Genomic DNA, 25,685 nt, shown 5'->3' with positions numbered 1-25,685 from the left:
CTAGATAGAGAAAGGCACATATCATACGATATCATTTATATTTGGAATCTTAAAAAAAAAAAAAATAAAAGGTACAAATGAGCTTATTTAAAAGACTCAAAGACATAGAAAACAAACTTATGGTTACCAAAGGGGGACAGAGGGTGAGGGATAAATAAGAAGTCTGGGATTAACAGATACACACTACTATATATAAAATCAACAACAAAAATATAGTATATATTTTTATAATATATATAAAAATAAACAACAAAGACCTACTATATAGCACAGGGAGCTATATATATTTAATACATTGTAACAATCTACATTGGATAAGAATATGAAAACGTATATATGCATATTTTTATATACATATATGAACATATATATATTTATATATATACAAATCACTTTACTATATGCCTGTAAAACAACACTGTAAATCAATTATATATCAGTAAATAAACAAATACTTCATGTGAGAATAAAATTTTGTTATAGAATTATATTCTAAAACTTAAAATATGAAATAATATTTAATAATTATTTGCTACTATTTGGTGTATGATACTGACACAAAGACAGAAATATAGATCAATGGAACAAAATAGAAACCTCAGAGATAAATTCATGCATCTATGGACACCTTATCTTTGACAAAGGAGGTAAAAATATACAATGGAGTAAAGAGAATCTCTTTAACAAGTGGTGCTGGGAAAACTGGTCAACCACTTGTAAAAGAATGAAACTGGAACGCCTTCTAACACTATACACAAAAGGATACTCAAAATGGATTAAAGATTTACATGTAAGACCAGAAACTATAAGACTTTTAGAGAAAAACAGGAAGAACACTCTCCAACATAAATCACAGCAAGATCTTCTATGACCCAACTACCAGAGTAAAGGAAATAAAAACAAAAATAAACAAAGGGACCTAATTAAACTTAAAAGCTTTTGCACAACGAAGGAAACTATAAGCAAGGTGGAAAGACAGCCTTCAGAATGGGAGAAAATAATAGCAAACCAAACAACAGACAAAGAATTACTTTCCAAAATATACAAGCAGCTCATGCAGCTCAATACCAGAAAAATGAACGACCCAATCAAAAAGTGTGTAAAAGAACTAACCAGACATTTCTCCAAAGAAGACATACAGATGGCTAACAAACACATGAAAAGATATTCAACATTACTCTTTATCAGAGAAATGCAAATCAAAACCACAATGAGGTTACCATCTTCCACTGGTCAGAATGGCTGCCATCAAAAGTCTACAAACAATAAATGCTGGAGAGGGTGTGGAGAAAAGGGAACCCTCTTACACTGTTGGTGGGAATGCAAACTAGTACAGCCACTATGGAGAACAGTGTGGAGATTCTTAAAAAAGTGGAAATAGAATTGCCATATGACTCAGCAATCCCACTGCTGTGCATATACACCGAGGAATCCAGAATTGAAAGAGACATATGTACCCCAATGTTCATTGCACAACTGTTTACAATAGCTAGCACATGGAAGCAACCTATATGTCCATCAGCAGATGAATGGATAACAAAGTTGTGGTACATATACACAATGGAATATTGCTCAGCTATAAAAGGAGCACATCTGGGTCAGTTCTAATGAAGTGAATGAAACTGGAGCCTATTACACAGAGTGAAGTAAGTCAGAAAGAGAAACACCAATACAGAATATTAATACATATATATGGAATTTCAAAAGATGGTAAAGATGACTTTATATGTAAGACAGCAAAACAGACATAGATGTAAAGAACAGACTTTTGGACTATGTGGGAGAAGGCAAGGGTGGTATAATTTGAGAGAATATGTTTGAAACATGTCTATAACCATATGTAAAATAGATGATCAGTGCAAGTTCAACACATGAAGCAGGGCACTCAAAACTGGTGCTCTTGGACAACCCAGAGGGATGGGATAGGAAGAGGGTGGGAGGGGGCATTCAATGGGGGACACATGTACACTGTAGCTGATTCAGGTCAATGTATGGCAAAAATTGCCATAATATTGTAAAGTAATTAAACTTCAATTAAAATAAATAAATAAAAATATGTATTGGAAGAAGAAAAATGTTTTGTTATAGAATTATATTCTAAAGCCTAAAATATGAAATAATACTTAATGATTATTTGCTAACATTTGGTGGCAATAATCAGACTAATAATTTTCATAGATATGATTTAGAAACCTAAATGAAATGAAGTGAAGGTTGCTTGGTTGTGTCTGACTGTTTGCAACCCCATGGACTATACAGTCCATGGAATTCTCCAAGCCAGAATACTGGAGTGGGTAGCCTTTCCCTTCTCCAGGGGATCTTCCTAGCCCAGGGATTGAAGCCAGGTCTCCCGCATTTCAGGTGGATTCTTTACCAGCTGAGCCACAGGGAAGACCAAGAATACTGGAGTGGGTAGCCTATCCCTTCTCTAGTGGATCCTCCCAATCCAGGAATTGAACTGGGGTCTCCTGCATTGCAGGAGGATTTTTTACTAAATATCAGGGAAGCCCAAAATCTGAATACACTCAAATTCATTATATTTATGATTCAGAAAACACAGTGATTTTTCAGTCTACTACTATTATTAAGACATTAGCTGCTGCTTCTGCTGCTAAGTCACTTCAGTCGTGTCCGACTCTGTGTGACCACATAGACGGCAGCCCACCAGGCTCCGCCGTCCCTGGGATTCTCCAGGCAAGAACAATGGAGTGGGGTGCCATTTCCTTCTCCAATGCATGAAAGTGAAAAGTGAGAGTGAAGTCATTGAGTCGTGTCCAACTCTCAGCGACCCCATGGACTGCAGCCTACCAGGTTCCTCCGTCCATGGGATTTTCCAGGCAAGAGTACTGGAGTGGGGTGCCATTGCCTTCTCCAAAGACATTAGCTAGTTGTTCTTTAAACATATAAAATATGGACTATTAATTCATTCCAATTTAACTTATGATAGAAGTAAATTGGAAAACTTCATTCAAACTCTACATTTCTACTGGTTTGGTCATTTTACATAAATACACTCCAATTATTTAGCCTTGTAAGAATTTTTTCTCAACTTTAGAGATTGTAAGATCAATTTATTTACCAAAATGAAATGCCAACAACAATTTGAACATTAACTTATAAATCAGCTTTAAAAATACTGATTTTATTCTTTCTAATCAATCACATGAGAAAATAAGACTCAATGTCTCATTTTTAATTCATTCCTGAAGGAATGCTTTCCAAAAATGATATTATTGTAACCTTTGGATATTAATTTCATTAGTGTAATTCTGAGAAATACATGAGGGTTTAAAAAATGCTTTCCATTAAGTTATATTAATTATGCTGCATATTATATCAGACACTTGACTAATTATCTGAACTCAGGCAATCATAGGTAACTAAATCTAGCATTGCGAGATGTTAGTATCTCCAATATTATAAATATGTGATACATTGAACAATGTGAATTTTGTACTTTTTAAAAAGAAAAAAATATTTAAGAGAATAATTAACTGATTTTCAGTGGGGGATAATAACTCTTTAACCAAAGTACTTTTTAATATGGTACTAGGACTTCCCTGGTGGCACAAGGGATAAGAATCTGCCTGCCAATGCAAGGGCATATGTTCAATCCCTGGAAGATTCCACACCATGGAGCAACTAAGCTGGTACATCACAACTGCTGAGCCTACGCTCTAGAGTCTGCAGGCTGCCACTTCTGAGCTCAGTTGCTGCAACTACTGAAGGTCGCATGCCCTAGAGCTCCCATGCCACAACAACTGGAGCTGGTGTCCCTAGAGCCTGTGCTCTGCAACAAGAGAAGTCACTTCAATGAAGAGTAAACCCCACTTGCCATAACTAGATAAAGCCTTCACAAAGCAACAAGGACCCACCATAGCCAAAAATAAAAAATATAAAAATGTTTTTATTATATATATTTTTTTCATTTTTAAAAAATACTGTAAAAATAAATGGCTTCCCTGGTAGCTCAGAATCTTCCTGTAATATGGGAGACTCAGATTCCATCCCTGGGCCAGGAAGATCTGTTGCGAGCAAAATGACACAAAGACGAAACACACGAGACACACAAGAGACAGACAATACACCACTCCAGCCGGAGGAAAAAAAACTGGGCAAAACTAATTGTGGTTTATTTTTATAAAGTCCCCTAGGCAGAATTCCAGACTGCATGAATAAGCCTTTTCAGTACAGTGCAGGTGCATACATGTTATCGTACAGCAAGGGGAGTGAAATCTCTGTCTACTGCAGAGTCTGTCCAGAGCCCTTTCTTTTTTCTTATCACAAGAAGGGAATGTTCCCTCCTTTGCAGAGGACCATTAAACTCAAGGCTGTGTCCAGACTCCTTGGCAGAACGCCTCGTTTGCAAGCAGGTTCAGCCCGAGCAAAGAGACCCGTTTGCAGGCACATCTCCGCTACCCTATTGTGGCTGCATTAACCCTTCATCTCCCCCTTTTTTATGTTTTTATAAATTGTAGCATGGTCTGGATCTTTTTTGCTTTGCGCTTTAGTTGTTGTTGTTTTTTTTTTTTTTATTCGCCATCGCCGGAAGACTAGAAAAGCAACACAACATAAAAGTAATATAAACACAGTGTTTCCAAAGGTAGTCTCAATTAGTGAGGATATATGCCCTAATGGATTTAAGTTATTTATTTCCTCTTGAAGACTTTTTAGCAAATCAGACCCCATAATGTCAGATAAAGTCTTGCTAAAAGTAGACAAAATTTGTCATTTTAGGTCTATAATCTTCGTAGTGAGATTTTGATGCCCAGTCAAGGATCGTTTTACTTCATCCCATCCTTCACTTATGTTAAATGGTACAGGTGTTATACAAAACTGAGAAGAATTTTAATCACATTTTAACACACTTCGTGTAGATAAAACAGCTAATTGATCTCCAAGCCAGGAAATGGTGTGTTGAAGATTGAGCATGTCGATAGCAAGTTGTGCATCTGAATCTCGCTGTTGTTGCCATAACAAATGAGAGTCTTTATGCCAGTCTCAAATAAAATCAGCTGTTTGAATTTTTTGGTGTAACGCAAGTCCTGCCACCACCGCTGTTGCAGTTACTGATGCGACTGCTAGAATCGAAGCAATGACCACACCAAGCATACGTTGAGATTGGTGTAGCAAAGTCTGTACAGAGGTTACTAGATGAGAAACAGCAAAAGAATCTGACCACGGCCGAGTCAGATTTATAGGTAATCATACTTTTGTCTGAGCCTTAACAATTACTAATGAGAAATTGGAGTTATAGGCTCATCTTTTAAATTTTTTTCACCAAGACTGATTTACACATTGAGTTAGATTACAATAATCACATGACACAGACCCCACAGTATCATTTCAGGTCTAATTCCCATATAACAATGCAGAAGGATATTTTACACATGCCATTGTGGAATAAGATTTATTAACATGTAAATTAACATGGAATGGACCCGAACAGTCACCACTATCCAAAGTATAGTTTTCTGATCAGATAGTGAGATTACCAGAAACTGCCCATAGTTTCCAAATATCTCCTTGAATGTGCGGATATCCTTGCAATTTTAATTGAGGAGGGACAAGTGCAAACTGTTGCCATTTAACTGTTTCATTACCATTGCCCATCAAAGTGCTATTTGCACGATGCCACCTAAGAGATTTATTTGACCATTTTTCTAAGAATTGCCCATGATCTGGACTCCAATCTACAATGATGGCCCCAGAATAATTCATGACTTTAAAGGGTCGATGACCTCGGCAACGTTCCCACTACAGAGATTCTAGAGAAGGAACAAAAAAGTTAACAGGACATAGCAACATATGTTTTCCATTATGAATGTCTATCGGTTTTGTTGAGCTGTTAAAGCCCCTGGTGGAAACAAGCACAGTAAAAGCAGCAAAATGGTAAGTATTATACTTTACCCCCCATGTATTATAGGAATGATTAGAATGTTCCCTGGTGGACAGACAAAAGGGGTGTCCTCCTATACACAAAGGAATACCTTCCACTGCAATGGTCAAATTACTAATATTATATTGTTGTTTATGATGAGATGGGATTCCCCCGCAAGCTGGCGGGGGAAAGAAGGCAGTCTCATTAGTACATACCTGCACTTCTGGTTCCCCCCAGGAAACTGCTCTTACTAATGGGGGATTAGGTATATATGCCCAATATGTATGATTACTTGCTGATACACCGATTACCTGACATGTCACCACTGCTATCATGGCAAGCAAAAGATTGGTAGGATTTAGAGGTTGCCCCGCCTTCATTAACATCTTCTTTGCTTCCTGGGTCAACCTCTTCATTTGACCCTATGTAGGAGGTGTTGCTTCCCTTGTATGGAAAGTAAAGCTTCTCTACATAGTAAGCTCTTCGAATTTTTGAACAAAGGGATCAGCCATTGTTGATTTTGATCAATCTTGCTGGGGCCCAAAACCTATAATTATTAACAGAAATGAAAGCATACCCTCATCCCAAATATATTAATGATGCTGGGATCCAACCTTTCTCTTTATCTTTATACCAAATAGGTGTATTTAAGATCTTCTTATCCTCTTCTTTCCCTTGAAAATGCAACTCTGCTGCTGATAGACTTCCCTTGCTCCAAACATTCAAAAAATTTAGGGTAAGTAAGGTTTTATTCAAAATGTCTTTAGGTTTCATAAATCTCTCTTGTTTTTCCTTTTTTTTTTTTTTAAGATATTTATGCAAGGTACAATTAGCTTTTTTAATGATAGCTTGCCTTTGACTATTATAAGGAATACCAAAAGTATGAGTTATATGGTATTGAGATAAAAAGTGAGCTAATTTTGCAGATTGGTAGGCAGGTGCATTATCAGTTTTTAATTTACTTGGTAATCTCATAACTGCAAAACAAGATGACAAATGAGTAATAACAGTGTCAGCCTTTTTAGAATGTAATGCAGTGGCCTATTGAAAATGTGTCCAAGTATCTATAGTATGATGCACACATTTTTGTTGTCTGAAAGAAGAAACGTAAATTACATCCATTTGTCATATTTGATTTGCTTGTTGTCTTTTCATGTTGACACCTGGTGGGGTAAATGGCAAAGCAAAGGGTGTACATATGGAACAAGAAAGAACAATATTTTGAGTTTGTTTTTGAGTAATAGCATGAGATTTTTGTAACCCTTTGGAGTTGGTATGTTGTAAGAGATGTTTTTGTTTTGTTGTTTTTATAGGATAAAGTAAGGCATCAATTGTAGCATTTTTGAATGATAAGGGTCTAGGAAGGGCAGAATGTGTATGGATGTGAGTAAAGAAAATTAACTCTGAACGCTGTAAGAGCAATTGTTGTACTTGGTAAAACAATTTATCAATAGCTGTTTTAAGGGTCAGTGGAAGGGAGACATGGGGAAGCTGTAGGCAAGAGAGAACAGTATATTGAGAATTTGAAACAATGTTAATAGGAAATTGGGGAAAATCTTGCAAAACTGAATAGATAGCCCACAATTTAGTGGGCTGTACAGAAGAAAATGAGTGGGGGAGAACCTTGGAACTTTTGGGGGTCTAATATCTAGCAGTATTTTTATTTGCATCGGTAAAAATAGTGGGCTCCTTAACTGGAACATCTGAAATTGGGGAATGAGATATCATAGCGTTAGTCTGGAGAAAATCAATTAATTTAGATGATGGATAATGATTAGAAAGTGAACCAGGATATGAGGCAAGAGAAATTTGCCAGTTTTTATTAAATTGTAAACATCGAGATATTTGAGCAGTAGTTAACTTAGTAACAATCTGGTGTGGTTTACATCTTGACAATTGTAAAATACGATGGTGACCTTTTTGTATGAGGAAGGCTAATTTATCCATATATGTAGTCAATTTTTTGGAAAAACTGTTAGGTAAGAAAACCCATTTTATTAATCTTTTTTTTTTTTTTTTGAGCAATTACACCAGATGGAGAATAAGGGGTATGAAATATTATAAATGAAATAGGTTGAGACGCATGTAAGTAAGTCAAAAAGCTATCATTTAGTCGTTGTTCAACAAATTGAAGTTTTTGTAAAGCCAATGGGGTTAAGGTCTGGGGGCTATCTAGAGTTGTATCTCCTTTTAAAGTAGAAAACAAATGTCAATTAATTGATAAGTAGGAATCTCAAGTATTGGGCGTAGCCAATTAATATCTCTCAATAACTTTTGAAAATCATTTAAGGTTTTGAGATGGTCTCTTTTAATTTGCAACTTTTGGGGCCTTATTTTATGTTGTTTTAATATTGTCTCTAAATATGAAATAAGAAAGTCTTTTTGAATTTTTTTCTTGGGGCTATTTGCAAATTGTATAGTCTTAAAGCCTCCTGTATTTTTAAAAAGAATTTATCACATTTAGCAATATTAGAAGCTGCTAATAAGAGATCATCTATATAATGATATAGAATATAATTGGGGTATTTTTGACGGAGGGATTGTAAAGAGTGAGCTACGAATTTTTGGCATAAGGTAGGACTATTTATCATTTTTTGTGGTAAGACTGTCTACTGATAATGCTTAACAGGCTGAGCATGATTAAGAACAGAAACTGTAAAAGCAAATTTATCTCTATCTTATAATTGTAGGGGAATGGTAAAAAAAAAAAAAAAAAGTCTTTAAGATCTAGTAGCATTAAGGACCAATTTTGAGGAAAAAGAGCTGGAGAGGGGAGTCTCAATTGTAATGCTCCCATAGGTTTAATATATTTATTAACTTTTTGTAAATCAGTTAACACTTTTCACTTTTTATATTTTTTTCTTATAACAAAAACAGGAGAATTTTAGGGGGAGGTAGAGGGCTCTATATGACCAAGTTGGAGTTGTTTTTGTATTAATTGATTTAATGCCTCGAGCTTTATTTGTGGTAATGGCCACTGCTCAACCCATTTTGGAGTATTAGTTAACCATTTTAATGGGAGTGTTTGAGGAGCAGTGGCTATTAGTTTTTTGATGGAATGGTTATAGAAGCCCCCAAAGGAGAGAGATCTCTTTTTTATATATTAATAGGTATGTTTACAATATAAAAGGTAACAAACACTGATTTTCCATTATGGAATTGGCATTGCAAGGGATGGGTACTCTTTCAGACATCTGCAATGGAGCCCAGTCCCGTCAGCATTAGAGGGCTTTTTTTTTTTTTTTTTTTTTTTAATCTTGGGGCCATTGTTGAGAAGAAATGACTGAAACATCCACCCCTGTGTCTACTAGTCTCTCAAAGTTGTTTCCTTGTATAATCAAGGAGAGAACAGGGTGAGAATCTTTGATAAGCATTTTTTAAAATATATGTCGTCTAGTATTTTTAAATCCTCCTGTTTGTTTATTAGGAAGAGCCAAAAAGGGGTGATAAGGTAGGAGAAGTATTTGAGCAATATGCTCCCCAGCTAACAATGAAAGCCTGGTAGAAGTAGAGACCATAATTAAAATTTTTTCAATACAGTCAGTCTATTACCCCAGGAATTATGGTTAGACCTCTCAAAGCCATGCTGCTACGGCCTAATATCAAGCCAAAAGTGCCTTTAGGCAGTGGTCTAAATACATTGTTTTTAATTTGTAAATGCCTCCCCCTGGTGACAAAAGAACATTATCAGCTAGTGGCAAATCAGCAGCCGCACTCTCTGAAGTAGCAGACTGTAAGTCTGAAGTCATCATCTGAGGTCTTTTTAATGGGGCATCGACTCGTAACTGTTGCTGGGAGGGAACAGGGTTGGGGCAGGTGGGATGGCAGGAGGGCAGGGAGAAGTCTCCGGTATTGTTCTTGGGCCCCAAGGACTTAGGCCCGCAGGATAGTTTTCCAGTATCGGGTTGCCCATTTTGTCTGTTTTAGATCTGCATCTATTAGTCCAATGAAGCCCCTTCCCATACTGATGGCAAGGTCCAGGAGGAGTCTTATTTTTTCCAGCAAGAGATCTGTCTTTAGGAATTGTACTTTGATCAGCTTTTAATTTTTGACACTCTCTTTTTATATGACCAGGTTTTCAACAATGGAAGCAGTTATCTCCCTTTTGTGGTTTCATAGCTTTGGCCAAGGCTGGAGCAAAGACATTAGCCTGATGTTTAGTTTTTTTTTTACTCTCGAGCAGGCTCTGATATATTTAGCTGTAGATGCACCCTGTCCCTTTAATGGTCCCAGTATACGCTTGCATTTAGGATTTGCATTTTTAAATGCTAAAGTTTGTAATAATATCTCTGAAATCTTATCCCTCTCTATAGCTCGTTTCACAGCTACCCTCAATCTTGCTAGAAAAATAGTATATGGTTCATTGGGGCTTTGCATTGTTTTAACAAAGGAGGGCTGGGCGTGACCAGTAGGCATCACATGGCACCATGCTCGTAAAAAGACCTGGCGGACTTGTTGTAAGTCCTGATCAGAGTACTGAGCCTGTTTTTTTTAAAGCCTGATAATGGCCCTCTCCCATTAGCTTGTCTTCGAGAGGACCAGGGGGATTTTGTCTCTCATTAACCTGAGCCTGTTTTTTAGCTTTTTTTTTTTTTTTTTTTCCCCACCAGCTACGAAGTTGCAACCATTGAGAACCCTCCAAGATAGCTTGGGCAATAGATTTCCAATTTAACAGAATGATTAATTTGCCTTTTCCCAATGATTCTAGCATAGCCAAAACAAAGGGAGATTGAGGACTGTACTGCGCTACTGCAGCTTTAAGATCTTTAAAAAATTTATATTTTGAAAGAGTGCATTGAACATTTATCACATTATCATCTTGCTGTCTCTGGATGGGAAATAATTGTGGAGGATCGATAAACCCACCAGGGGGAGCAGGCAAGTCATCATCATGAAGCATAGACAAAGGAAAGGAGAACCGACAATGTTTTTTGCCCACATTGGGCCGATTAACCGCAGTGGGGAAAAGAGAAGCATAAGGAGGAGCAGAAGGTGTAGATTTTTCCTCCTCCTTATGGGATATCCACCACTCCTGGAATAGATGGGTCATTTTTTTAATCTCTTTGCCCTCCTCTGACGAAACTGAAGAAGCCTCTGAATCTGATTTTGAACTATCAGATGTTTTACCATTTACAGGAGGAGGCTCACCTGTATCCTTGTCTTCAGGCGATGCAGAAGCCCCACCAACGTCTGACACATCCTCATAAATTATTTCTCCCTTCCTTGAAGCATTAGATTTAGTTTCACTATCAGTAGAAAGCAAGGTCAAAGCCTGTGTTATAGCACTACACAAAGTCCATAACTTCAAAGGGAGCACATTACCCTTTTGATGTTGTTTTTTCAATTTCTTTTGAATTATTTTTCATTCCTTCAAGTTTAACTGTAACTTAGTTTGATATTGAAACCAATGACAGTATTGCTCCACCAAGCAAAAGAGCTCACTCAATCGACGAGTCGAGGCCTTAACGCCTATGGAGTGGAGAAGTCCTTTGACTAACTCCATGTATTGTGTACGTAATGATGAGGAATTTTGCATGATTCTCCTGAAAGTTCCCCTGCTATGGATGTAAAATCCCCCCGGGGTTACTCACCCTTTCTGTTTCACTCGTGCCCCAAGTTGGGCGCCAGATGTTGTGAGCGAAATGACACAAAGACAAAACACACAAGACACACAAGTGACAGACAATACACCACTCCAGCTGGAGGGAAAAAAACTGTGCAAAACTAATTGCAGTTTATTTCTATAAAGCCCCCTAGGCAGAATTCCAGACTGCATGAATAAGCCTTTTCAGTACAGTGCAGGTGCATACCTGTTATCGTACAGCAAGGGGAGCAAAATCTCTGTCTACTGCAGAGTCTGTCCGGAGCCCTTTCTTTTTTCTTATCACAAGAAGGGAATGTTCCCTCATTTGCAAGGGACCATTAAACTCAAGGCTGTGTCCAGACTCCTTGGCAGAACGCCTCGTTTGCAAGCACGTTCAGCCCAAGCAGAGAGACCCATTTGCAGGCACATCTCTGCTACCCTATTGTGGCTGCATTAACCCTTCAAAGATCCCCTGGAGAACAGAATAGCTACCCACTGTAGTGTTGACTGGTGACTTCCATGAACAGAGGAGTCTGCCAGGCTATAGTCCATAGGATCACAAACAGTCTTGATACTGAAGTATTTAGCACATGCGTTTGAATATATCTTTTTCAGTAGCCACAAACTCTAGTTTTAGAGTGAAAAAAACTAAGCTTGATCTGAAATTACTTTCTTTCTCCTGTTATAAAATTAGGAGAGTTCATTGATGTCTGTGAGAATGAAATTGTTGTTTAGTCGCTAAGTCATGGCCAACTCTTTTACCACTCACAGACTGTAGGAAGTCCTTGGAATTTCCCAGGTAAGAATACTAGAGTGGGTTGCCATTTCCTTCTCCAGGGGATTTTATTGACCCAGGGGTCAAACCCACATGTTCTATGTTGCAGGCAGATTCTCTACCACTGAGATACCAAGGAAACCCAATTAATATTATTAACGTATTTAATAATAGATCACATCCAGTTTATATACAGTATTTCCAAAACCTTTCTTTCCTATAAATGTCAAAGAGTTATCCTAAGATAATTATTTCTGAACTAAGCCAAGGTCAGGAGTTAGGTGATTGTTATGTCAGTATATTTAAAAGAGTACTAAAAAAAAATCCAAAGAGTTAATCCTGATCCTCAGTATGGACAGACTCTTCACGTCCATCACTCAACAATAAAATGAATATAATACCCACCTTCTGTGATTAAGCACTGCTTGAAAACACTGAAACAATGTATGTGACATAAACAACTAATTATAGTCATTCAAAAATGGATACAGACAAAAGATAAAACAAGCTTAGAAAACTACTTTATGTTTTTGTTTACCATTTTCAACAGTACTGCTTGCCATGAATTTATTTAAACTATGATTCAATTTGTGTCAAATATGAGTAAATAAATAATTTCTTTATATATCATTAATTCAGTATCCTCTTAAATAACATGGTAAACATGAGATCTCAGAATCAGAAATATTCTCTCATCTATAGAATTTTTTGGAGCATAACATTCATATAGAAAATGTGAAACTAAGAGTTGTGGAGTCCTACAGTAAGCATTATTTGTGTTTGCCAACTTTCCCCCAGTATTTTATCTATGAGATATACCTAGTTTTTTATGGTGTGAATAAATCACAATTATGCACTATACAACTGATGGATACATACTTTAAGTACTTTCATTTTGGAGAACATACATACCCAATTCCATTGGGTGTTTACCTAGGAATGGAATTCCTGAGTCATTGGATTGATATGGGTTTAGCTTTATAGATAACACCAAAGATTTTATTCAAGTTTTTAGTATAAACTCACTTTGCTGTGGCAGTTAGGATAATTCAGTTTTTCTCATTTGAACTGACATCTTGTCAATACTTGATATTGCCTGCCTTTTAAAAATTTAGTCATTCTTTTAGATGAATAATAATTTGCATTGTGCTTTTAATGTATATTTTTCTTAAAATTATTTTTAAAAGTTTAATCCCGTTTCAGACCACGAGCTGACTGTGGCTCAGATCATGAACTCCTTATTACCAAATTCAGACTCAAATTGAAGAAAGTAGGGAAAACCGCTATACCATTCAGGTATGACCTCAATCAAATCCCTTATGATTATACAGTGGAAGTGAGAAATAGATTTAAGGGCCTAGATCTGATAGATAAGAGTGCCTGATGAACTATGGAATGAGGTTTGTGACACTGTACAGGAGACAGGGATCAAGACCATCCCCATGAAAAAGAAATGCAAAACAGCAAAATGGCTGTCTGGGGAGGCCTTACAAATAGCTGTGAAAAGAAGAGAGGTGAAAAACAAAGGAGAAAAGGAAAGATATAAGCATCTGAACAGAGAGTTCCAAAGAATAACCAGAAGAGATAAGAAAGCCTTCTTCAGCCATCAATGCAAAGAAATAGAGGAAAACAACAGAATGGGAAAGACTAGAGATCTCTTCAAGAAAATTAGAGATACCAGGGGAACATTTCATGCAAAGATGGACTCAATAAAGGACAGAAATAGTATGGACCTAACAGAAGCAGAAGATATTAAGAAGAGGTGGCAAGAATACACAGAAGAACTGTACAAAAAAGATCTTCATGACCTGGATAATCATGATGGTGTGATCACTCATCTAGAGCCAGACATCCTGGAATGTGAAGTCACATGGGCCTTAGAAAGCATCACTACGAACAAAGCTAGTGGAGGTGATGGAATTCCAGTTGAGCTATTTCAAATCCTGAAAGATGATGCTGTCAAAGTGCTGCACTCAATATGTCAGCAAATTTGGAAAACTCAGCAGTGGCCACAGGAATGGAAAAGGTCAGTTGTCATTCCAATTCCAAAGAAAGGCAATGCCAAAGAATGCTCAAACCAGCGCACAATTGCACTCATCTCACACGCTAGTAAAGTAATGTTCAAAATTCTCCAAACCAGGCTACAGCAATACGTGAACCGTGAAGTTCCAGATGTTCAAGCTGATTTTAGAACATGCAGAGGAACCAGAGATCAAATTGCCAACATCCACTGGATCGTCGAAAAAGCAAGAGAGTTCCATAAAAACATTTGTTTCTGCTTTATTGACTATGCCAAAGCCTTTGACTGTGTGGATCACAATAAACTGTGGAAAATTCTGAAAGAGATGGGAATACCAGACCACCTGACCTGTCTCCTGAGAAATCTGTATGCAGGTCAGGAAGCAACAGTTAGAACTTGTCATGGAACAACAGACTGGTTCCAAATAGGAAAAGGAGTACGTCAAGGCTGTATATTGTCACCCTGCTTATTTAACTTATATGCAGAGTACATCATGAGAAATGCTGGACTGGAAGAAACATAAGCTGGAATCAAGATTGCCAGGAGAAATATCAATAACCTCAGATATGCAGATGACACCAGCCTTATGGCAGAAAGTGAAGAGGAACTAAAAAGCCTCTTGATGAAAGTGAAAGAGGAGAGTGAAAAAGTTGGCTTAAAGCTCAACGTTCAGAAAACGAAGATCATGGCATCTGGTCCCATCACTTCATGGGAAATAGATGGAGAAACAGTGGAAACAGTGTCAGACTTTATTTTTTGGGGTTCCAAAATCACTGTAGATGGTGACTGCAGCCATAAAATTAAAAGACGCTTACTCCTTGGAAGAAAAGTTATGACCAACCTAGATAGCATATTCAAAAGCAGAGACATCATTATTTTGCTGACTAAGGTCCGTCTAGTCAAGGCTATGCTTTTTCCAGTAGTTATGTATGGCTGTGAGAGTTGGACTGTGAAGAAGGCTGAGCACCAAAGAATTGATGCTTTTGAACTATGGTGTTGGAGCAGACTCTTGAGAGTCCCTTGGACTGCAAGGATATCCAACCAGTCCATTCTGTAGGAGATCAGCCCTGGAATTTCTTTGGAAGGAATGATGCTAAAGCTGAAACTCCAGTACTTTGGCCACCTCATGCGAAGAGTTGACTCATTGGAAAAGACTCTGATGCCGAGAGGGACTGCAGGCAGGAGGAGTAGAGGGTGACAGAGGATGAGATGCCTGGATAGCATGACTGACTTGATGGACGTGAGTCTGAGTGAACTCCGGGTGTTGGTGTAGGACAGGGAGGCCTGTCATGCTGCGATTCATGGGGTGTCACAGAGAGTCGGACACGACTGAGCAACTGAATTGAACTGAACTGAATCCCATTTTAAGCCTAATTTTTTTTTCTATTATATGAAATGCTTGTTGAAATTCTTTATTCATCATTTATTAGGTCTGATTTACACTGTGGATTTGAGTCTTTGGACATGTATCAATGTATATCAATACATGTATATTTACAATGGATAGAAAAGTTTTAAGTATGACTTTTTAGTCTTTCTGTGATTTTGTTTAATAAGTAGAATTTCATAAATTTAATATAATCAACATATCTATTTTGCATTTATTTTTTGTGCTATTTAATGAATCTTTACTGTATTGGTTATAGCCTGTATTTTTTATAGAACCTTTCTTTTTTTATACCTTTCATATTTAGGCTATGACTTACCTGGAATTAATGTTTGTTTATGGTTTTACATAAGATACAAGATTCATGTTTTTCAGAAAGATATCCAATGAATCCAGAACATTTTATTTAAAATACCATCATTGAGAAAATATCAAAATGGCAGAATAGGAAGATAGGGACAGGCTTCCCAGGTGGCACCAGTGGTAAAGAACCAGCCTACCAATTTGGAGACATGGATTCAGTCCCTGGGTCAGAAAGATACCCTGGAGTAAAGCATAGCAGCTCACTCCAGTATTCTTTCCTGGAGAATCCCAAGGACAGAGGAGCCTGGCAGGCTACAGTCCATAGGCCCGCAAAGAGTTGGACATGACTGAAGCGACTTAGCACACATACACAGGAACACAAGGACTTCACCTGATCTCATGAACACATCAAAAGTATATTTACATGTGGAGCACTTATGATTGAAAACTAACTGGATACTGGTAGAAAGAATCCCATACAACCAAGAATGAAAGAAAGATCCCCACAGAATCTGGTAGGAAGGAAAGAAAAGTGATTAGATTCAGACCTATGCCCTCGGAGGGGACAAAAAACAGAGTTTAAAAAGCAGATATCTTTCTTGGGAAGTAGGTGGTTCTAGACACATATTGGGTGCCCAAGTTGTGGGGTCCAATATTTGGAAGATAAGTCCACTTAGCTAATTTAAAAATGAGAAGGACTAACAGGAGATCTGTAAGAAACATAGACTCTGCTGATCAAGACTTTGCACACACTTTCTTACTCCTAAAACAGGGTGGAGAGAACAGAATGAAAACCATGGAGTTCTGGCTAGGTTCCCATGACCAGTCCAGTATTTGTGCCTGACTGAGCTGAGTGCCCACTCTGGCCCCACAAGCTCCACAGTGTAGCTCCAGACAAGAAGCAGGGCTGCCTTGGCTGAGGAGAGTGCTCAGTTGTGAAGGACAAAGCTGGCTTGAACCTGAAAATGCATCTGAAGTGACAGGCACCCATTTTTGATTCTTAAGAAGGCAGCACCCTAAACAATGCTGAGCACCTGCTCCAGTCCCTCTTGCTCCAGCAGAGGCCTCCTCTGGGTAGAGGGTCCCAGCGTTGGGAGAGGGAAGAGCACACTTAGAGGGAATGGAGCCAACACAGACCTGACCCTCAGGGCTTCTACTCTAGCAACACTGAACCTGAAACCACCACAAGTAGGGTGGCAGTCACTCGGTTGATCAGTCGTGTCTGATTCTTTGCGACCCCATGGACTGCAGCGTGCCAGGCTTCCTTATCCATCACCAACTCCCAGAGCTTACTCAAACTCATGTCCATCGAGTTGGTGATGCCATCCAACCATCTCATCCTCTCTCGTCCCCTTCTCCTTCCACCTTCAATCTTTCCCAGCATCAGGGTCTTTTCCAATGGATCAGTTCTTCACATCAGGTGGCCAAAGGATTGGAGTTTCAGCTTCAGCATCAGTCTTTACAATGAATATTAAGGACTGATTTCCTTTAGGATTGACTGGTTGGATCTCCTTGATCCAAACTCTCTAGAGCCTTCTCCAACACCACAGTTCAAAAGCACCAGTTCTTCAGTGCTCAGCTTTCTTTATAGTCCAACTCTCACATCCATACATGACAAAAGGAAAAACCATAGCTTTGACTAGACAGATCTTTGTTGGCAAATTAATGTCTTTGCTTTTCAATATGCTACCTAGGTTGGTCATAGCTTTTCTTCCAAGGAGCAAGTGTCTTTTAATTTCAAGCCTGCAGTCATCATATGCAATGATTTGGGAGCCCCACCTCCAAAAATAAAGTCTCTCTGTTTCCATTGTTTTCCCATCTATCTGCCATGAAGTAATGGGACCAGATGCCATGATCTTTGTTTTCTGAATGTTGAGTTTTAAGCCAATATTTTCACTCTCCTCTTTCACATTCATGAAGAGACTCTTTAGTTCTTCTTTGCTTTCTGCCATAAGGGTGCTGTCATCTGCGTATCTGAGGTTATTGATATTTCTCCTGACAATCTTGATTTCAGCTTGATGTACTCTGCATATAAGTTAAATAAGCAGGGTGACAATATATAGCCTTGACGTATCCCCTCCCGGATTTGGAATCAGGCTGTTCCATGCCCGTTTCTAACTGTTGCTTCTTGACCTACACATAGATTTCTCACGAGGTAGGTAAGGCGGTCTGTTATTTCCATCTCTTTAAGAATTTTCCACAGTAGGGTGGAACAGTGAACTAGGCCAGTGAGCGGAGAAGTCTCAGATCATCCCTGGCTCTGGCTCCTGCCTCTCCATCTCTATCCCTGCATCTTCCCAAGGTGATGGTTGCTAGTACACCTTTGGAGTATACATGACTCATGCTCTTATTAGATCCATCTCTCCTACCACAGCAACTGGGCACCCATAGACTATATAAGAGAGCTCCCATACAAGAATTCCACTTTAAGACCAAGTTATTTCAGTTCAGTTGCTCAGTCGTGTCCGACTCTTTGCGACCCCATGAATCGCAGCACGCCAGGGCCTCCCTATCCATTACCAACTCTCAGAGTTCACTCAGACTCACGTCCATCGAGTCAGTGATGCCATCCAGCCATCTCATCCTCTGTCGTCCCCTTCTCCTCCTACCTTCCATCCCTCCCAGCATCAGAGTCTTTTCCAGTGAGTCAAATCTTCATATGAGATGGCCAAAGTACTGAAGTTTCAGCTTTAGTATCATTCCTTCCAAAGAAATTGCAGGGCTGATCTCCTTCAGAATGGTCTGGTTGGATCTCCTTGCAGTCCAAGGGACTCAATAATCTTCTCCAACACCATAGTTCAAAAGCACCAAGTTAGGTAACTGTTTCTCTTAACTTCATACAAACAGCAAACTAAAGGAAAAAAATGAAGAATGAGGAATTTCTGTCGAGAAGAACAAAGGAATGAATACAGTGAGAAATTTTAATAAAGAACTGCAAAACATAAAGAGAGGAGTGAGCCAGTCAGAGCTGAATAATATGATAACTGAAAAAAAAAATACTAGAAGGAAATATAAAGTATTGAAAGAGCAAGTTTGCAAACTAGGATACTCTATCCATAAATATTATCATTTAGAAATAATGGAAAGATAAAGAACTTCTCAGACAAGAAAAACTAAAATAGTTTATCAATAATAAACCTACCCTAAAACAAATATTAAAGGGTCTTCTCTAAGTGGAAATGAAAAAGCTACAAGAACAAGTAAAAGAAAACCCACTAGTAAAGACAAACACATGGTAAATAAAAGTGGTGAGACTGGATGTCCTTCTTTTGTCCTGATCTTAGAGGAACTATTTTTAGCTTTTCAGGGTTGAGTATGATGTTAGCTTTGGTTGATCATTTATGGCCTGTATTATGTTGAGATTCATTCCCTCTATGGTCACTTTCTAGAGGATTTTAAATCAAATAATGTTGATTTTCTTAAAGAACTGTTCCTACATCTATTGAGATACATCTATTTTTTATTTAAATTCATCTATTTTAATTAGAGGCTAATTACTTTGCAATATTGTATCGGTTTTGCCATACATAAACATGAATCCACCACAGGTGTGCACGTGTTCCCAATCCTGAACCCCCTGCCCATCTCCCTCCCCATACCATCCCTCTGGGTCATCCCAGTGCACCAGCCCCAAGCATCCTGTATCCTGCATCGAACCTGAGGATACAGGATCCTTGGGGCTTAGATACATCTATTGAGATGAGAGTCCCTTGGACTGCAAGGAGATGCAACCAGTCAATCCTAAAGGAAGCCAGTCCTGAATATTCACTGGAAGGACTGATGCTGAAGCTGAAATTCCAATACTTTGGCCACCTGATGCAGAGAACAAACTCATTGGAAAAGACCCTGATGCTGGGAAAGATTGAAGGTGGGAGTAGAAGGAGACAACAGAGGATGAGATGGTGGGATGGCCTCACCGACATGATGGACATGAGTTTGAGTAAGCTCCAGGAGTTGGTGATGGACAGGGAAGCCTGGCATGCTGCAGTCCACAGGGTCACAAAGAGTAAGACACGACTGAGAGACTGAACTGAACTGATTGAAATGATAATATGGCTTTCATTCTTCAGTGTGTTGATGTTGTATGTCTAGAGACAAATGAAAAAGGAAACACAACTTTCCAAAATCTATGGTACTAAGCAAAAGCAAGTCTAAGATGGAAGTTTATAACAATACAGGTCCAACTCATGAAACAACAACAATCTAAAACACTCTAACCTGCCATATAAAGAAACTAGAAAAAGAAAAACAATTAAAGCCCAGAGGAAGCTGAATGAAGAAAATAATAAAAGATTAGAGAGATAATTTAGAAAAATAAATAAATAAAAAGAGAAAATGTCAATGAAACCAAGAGCTGTTTTTAAGATAAGCAAAACTGGTATTTCCTTAGATGTGCTCATCAAGGAAAAAAGAGAAAGGACCCAAAAAAACCCACAATAATAAATGAGAGAGGAGAAATAACAACCAATATCATAGAGATACAAAAAAAAAAAAATTCATAACAGGATGCTAAGAACAGTTACATAGCAAAAAATTGGATTACCCAAAAGAAATGAACTAATTTCTAGAAGCATACAACCATCCAAGAATGAATAAGGAAGGAAGAGAGAATTTGAACAAATTATCACTAATAGTAGAATTGAATTTATAATTTAATAACCCTGATCAATCAAAAGCCCAGGACCTGAGCAATCCTACCAAATATAAAGAAGAGCTACTACATATCCTTTTCAAAGTTTTCTAAAACATAGAAGAAAATGGAACTTTCTCAAATTCATTCTGAGGCCAAAACTGTTACTAAAACTATCAACAACAGTAATGACAACAACAAAAATGCAAGCCAATATAATATAGATGCATTCATCAAGACATCAGCAAATCAAATGCAACAATACATAAAATGGATCAAATATCATGATCAAGTAGAATTTATTTCAGAGATGCAAGGATACTTCAATACCCACAAATTAATTGACATAATATACTACATTAAACAAAATAAGGATAAAATCACATCGCAATTAACACATAAAATATATCTCACAAAATTCAACATACATTCATTATAAATATTGTCATCAAATTAATGAATATAGAGTGAGCATTATTAACACAATAAAGGCCATTTATGGCAAACCCAAATTTAAAATCATGGTCCATGGTCAAAAGCTTTAAAGCTTTTCCTATAAAGCTTACAAAACCAGCTCACTCTCCCACTTCTATCTAACATTTTATCAGAAGTTCCAGACAGAGCAATCAAATGAACAAGAAAAATAAATAAACTGCATCTGAATTTGAAGTGAAAAAGTGAAACTGTTATTTTATATAGATAAAATGATACTATGTGTGTATAATTCTGAAGTGTCACTCCACCAAAAACAGTGAGAACTAATAAATTCAGTAACATTTAAGGCTAAAAGATTAATATACAGAAATGTATTACTTTCTATATGTTAATCATTAACTATCAGAAGGAGAAAGCAAGAAAACAGCCCCATTTAAAATCACATCAAAATAAAATAACTAGGAATAAACTTAATTAAGGAGGTAAAAACCTATACTCTAAAAAACAAAACATCAATGAAAGAATTTGAAAATGATACTAGCAAGTGAAAGATATCCCAGGTTCTTCTAATAAGTATTGACATGGTTGAAATCTACAGATTTAATGTAATTTCTACCAAAATAGCCATGACATCTTCCACAGAACTAGAACAAATAACCTTTGAATGTATATGGAATCGCAAGCCTTGTATTGCCAGTCATCTTGAGGAAAAATAACAAAGTTAGCAGTATCACACTCATAATATTTCAGATTTATACTACAAAGCTCCAGTATTCAAAACAGCATGATGCAAAAACAGACACATAGATCAATGGAATAGAACTGACAGACCAGATAAACTAATGCACTTGTAGTCAGTCTACAACATAGAATGAAAAACTATGCAATACGGAATAAACAGCATCATCAATAAGTAAGTAATGCTGAGAGAGCAAGACAGCTACATACAAAAGGATGAAATTAGAACATTCTCTAACACCGTACACAAAAAGAAATCCAAAATGGGTTAAACCTAAATGTAAAACATGAAATCATACAATGCCTAGAAGAAAACATTAGTTGAACACAATTTGACATTTATGTCAGCGATATTTGTTTTAGATCCATCTCCAAAGGGAAAAGAAACAAATGCACAAATAACCAAATATGACTTAATTAAATGCTTTTGCATGGCAAAGGAAACCACAGTCAAAATGAGACGACAACCTCCTACAGAGTGCAAGAAAATATTTTCAAATGATATACCTGATAAGAGGTTAATATTAAGATTATGTAAACAGCTCATAAAACTCAGTGTCAAAAACAAACAAGATAAAAAACGGGCAGAGGATATGAACATTTTTCCAAAGAATATATAAAATGCCCAACAGGGATGGGAGAAGATGCTCAGTATTGTTAATTATCAGAGAAATGTAAATCAAAACTACAATGAGATATCACTACATCTATCAGAATGACTATTATCAAAAAGAACACAAATACAAATATTGACATCATAGTACATTGGAATAAGGATGGTCTTTTTAATTGAAGAATAGTTGATTTAAAATATAATATAGTCTCACCTGTACAACATAGTGATTATATTGTAAATCAACTTAGATATAAAAAGAGACCATGTATGTGTTATTTCCAAATGCCCTTTTATGTTGTATTTATCTATTTTTTTCCATTGTTGCACCAATAATAAATACTAAATAGTTTTAATCCTTATAGGTTTCTATACAAATATTGATACCTAGTAGTCTCTTAATTACTTTTATCTCAAAGTATTCCTGGAATAATCAGATTTAAATTTCTAATACAACCCAATAATGTAAGATTTACTGAGGCAAAGTTATTATTGACTCCAGTTGTAATTCTTTTTTGATAAGAAGCAGAACCAGAGAACTAAATTAGGGCATGAACTCTATCATGAACTATAACAATAGATTTTAAACATTAGTATATACTGTGTTTAAGTTTGTTACTTCTTCTTATGACAAGATTTATCAGAACTACACAACATTCAAAACAGAGCAGGGACTTTTCTGCATCATAAGTATCATTAGCAATTTTAATGTCATTGTTATGAAAAAAAAAAAGAAATCTATGTTATCAAACAAATGTACATCGTTTCCCAAGACAGAAGAATGAGATGAAAAGAAGAAAAATTAGGCTGAACCATAATTAACACTTTTTGCTTATTTATTAACAATACTCTTTTAGAGTAACTTCCATCTTAGCATTTGAATGAAATAATGATAGCAATTATCAGTGCTATATTCTACAGTTGTTTATAAGTTCTTAAAGTAATATTTTATAACTATAATTTATTGAATCCCTGCCATGTAAGATGTTGTTTTATATAGTTTTCTCTGATATCAAATTACAATTATTCATATTTTTGCAACAAGAAAATGAGGCATGGAGGCCTTAATAAAGTCATGCCTATAATAAGGACCAGAATAGGGATTCACGTCCTGCCTTTCTTATTCCAAGATGTCTCCTTCATAAGCACAAAATACCACATACAGTATCCCTTTGATCCTAAAAACACTGGGAGATAGTTTAGAATATTTTTTTTTCTGTTTATTTCATAAGTATAAAACTAAATCATTAAAAAATAAGTTATCTTTAGATTACAATGCAGAGAAAATATTTGCCCAATCCAATTGATTGCAAATCTGATTTTCTCTTTTTCTTAACAACTATTATTAATACATCCTTTAAAAGTTGACTTTTACTTAGCTTTACTGCCCTTTTGCTGTATTAGGTCTGAGTTTTACACAGTAAGGTTTTAGTTGGATGTTTATGGTCAGAATCATAATCAAAATTAAAAATCATATTCAATATGAGAATTTTGAAAGTATACTTCTTTAAACTGGATTCCTGCAATTGAACTGCTTGAAAAATATCTTCAACAAAAAAATGTTCACCCTAAGAAGAGAGGCATTTTGCTTTGCTTAAAAACTCAAGACCAAAACATTTAGTTGACCAAAAATTTCACTTAGGTTTTCCAAGATGTTATAGAAAAATCCAAATGAACTGTTTATGTAATACATAAAAGTTTTTATAATTAAAATCTACCTAATATAATTAAAACCAAGAATGTTGATATTTATAGAATCATTGGCTAGAAATATTTCTTCACAAAATTTTTGAGATGAGAAAAATAGAAATAAACAAGTAACACTGAGGAAGTTCAATTTAGGTATGAAGAGGAAATTTTCCTTCTCTAGAGAATCAACAAAGAAGACAAAAATGGGAACCAAACAAAAAATAAATGCCCTTAACAAAAATGGAAACAGGAATTGAAAGAAAATGTAAACGGCCTTGTTTCTGATGCCTAGAAAATAAGAAGGGAAAGATAAAGGTCTCAAAATCAGGGAATAATAATAAGGAGTTAGGTTTTCTGATAGAGGAGATAGAAACAGAGGGGCTAACTGGAAAAAAGAGTCACTTAAGCTACGCTGGTGACAAATTATCTGGTGTCAAGAATTCAGGAGGTAGGTAAATCAATTCCACTAGTCCAGATTAAGTGAGATGAGGCCCAAGTCCAGCAGTGTGCATCAGATCAGTTGACAGAAGGCATTTGGATCATATTTATAGTGGAATAAGACATTACTGGACAGTTTAAGCAAAGAAGTGATATGATACGATTTACTTTGTGAAAGACCACTGCAGTCGCCTGGTGAACATTGAGTAGATGTTATAGATCAGAGAAACCAGTTAGAAAGCTCTAAAATCTTGGTGGAGATGAATATTGTTTAGTCTAGAACAATGGTCATGTAAAAGGTGAAAACTGGGGAAATTTAGAACTTCATTTTAGAAATACAGTCAAAATGAAGAATCAGAATAAGTGACAGGGTTCTGTCTTAAGCAATGGAATGGGAGGAAGTATGAATTGCTAATGTAGAAAAAAAGGAAGGATATGGGAGAGTAGCAAAAAAAAATCAACATTTCTGTTTTAGACATGGAGAGATTAAGTTGCATCCTGGGTATCTGGAGGATGGATACCTGAAGTTTTAGTTCAGGGGAGAAATTACATACATATGTATATATGTATGTGTATCTACATATATATATATACACACACACATTCACATATATAAATATATATGTGTAATAATCATATAATTACATTATTATAATTAACATTATAATTTTACAGACATAATTTATATATAGTCTCTCCTAAATATATGCATATATACTTGAAAAAATATTTAGCATATATATGTATATATGTGTGTGTGTGTGTGAAAGAGAGAGAAAAAGAGAGAGATTCATTTATCTAGAGGAAAATCTGAGTACCATGAATTCTTGCTGTGATTACTTAGTCCAGGAACTCTGAAATCTTGATTTCACAATCAATCATCCTCCTCTACAATCTACAACACATTATCTGGCTTAATTGTAAGAGAAAATAGCCAATTTAGCAGTGGCTCTGCTCTATGATATAATCTAGCCCATGTCATAATTTACACAGATAAAATTGAAGGAAAAGCCATTTGAAACAATTTTAGTGATTGTTTATCATTATGTATATTCAATTTAATGTGGAATACTATATGCTTATAAATGTTTAAAAATATGGCAGTTAGATAATCATACATGGAACTTTGATAAATAGGATAAAATGAAATTAATTGGAATTAAATTTATTCAAATTTAATTGAAATGTTGAT

The sequence above is a fragment of the Capricornis sumatraensis genome, chromosome 6 (assembly GCF_032405125.1).
Source record: "Capricornis sumatraensis isolate serow.1 chromosome 6, serow.2, whole genome shotgun sequence".
Classification (NCBI taxonomy): Eukaryota; Metazoa; Chordata; class Mammalia; order Artiodactyla; family Bovidae; genus Capricornis; species Capricornis sumatraensis.
Note: the sequence above shows the minus strand (reverse complement) of the source record.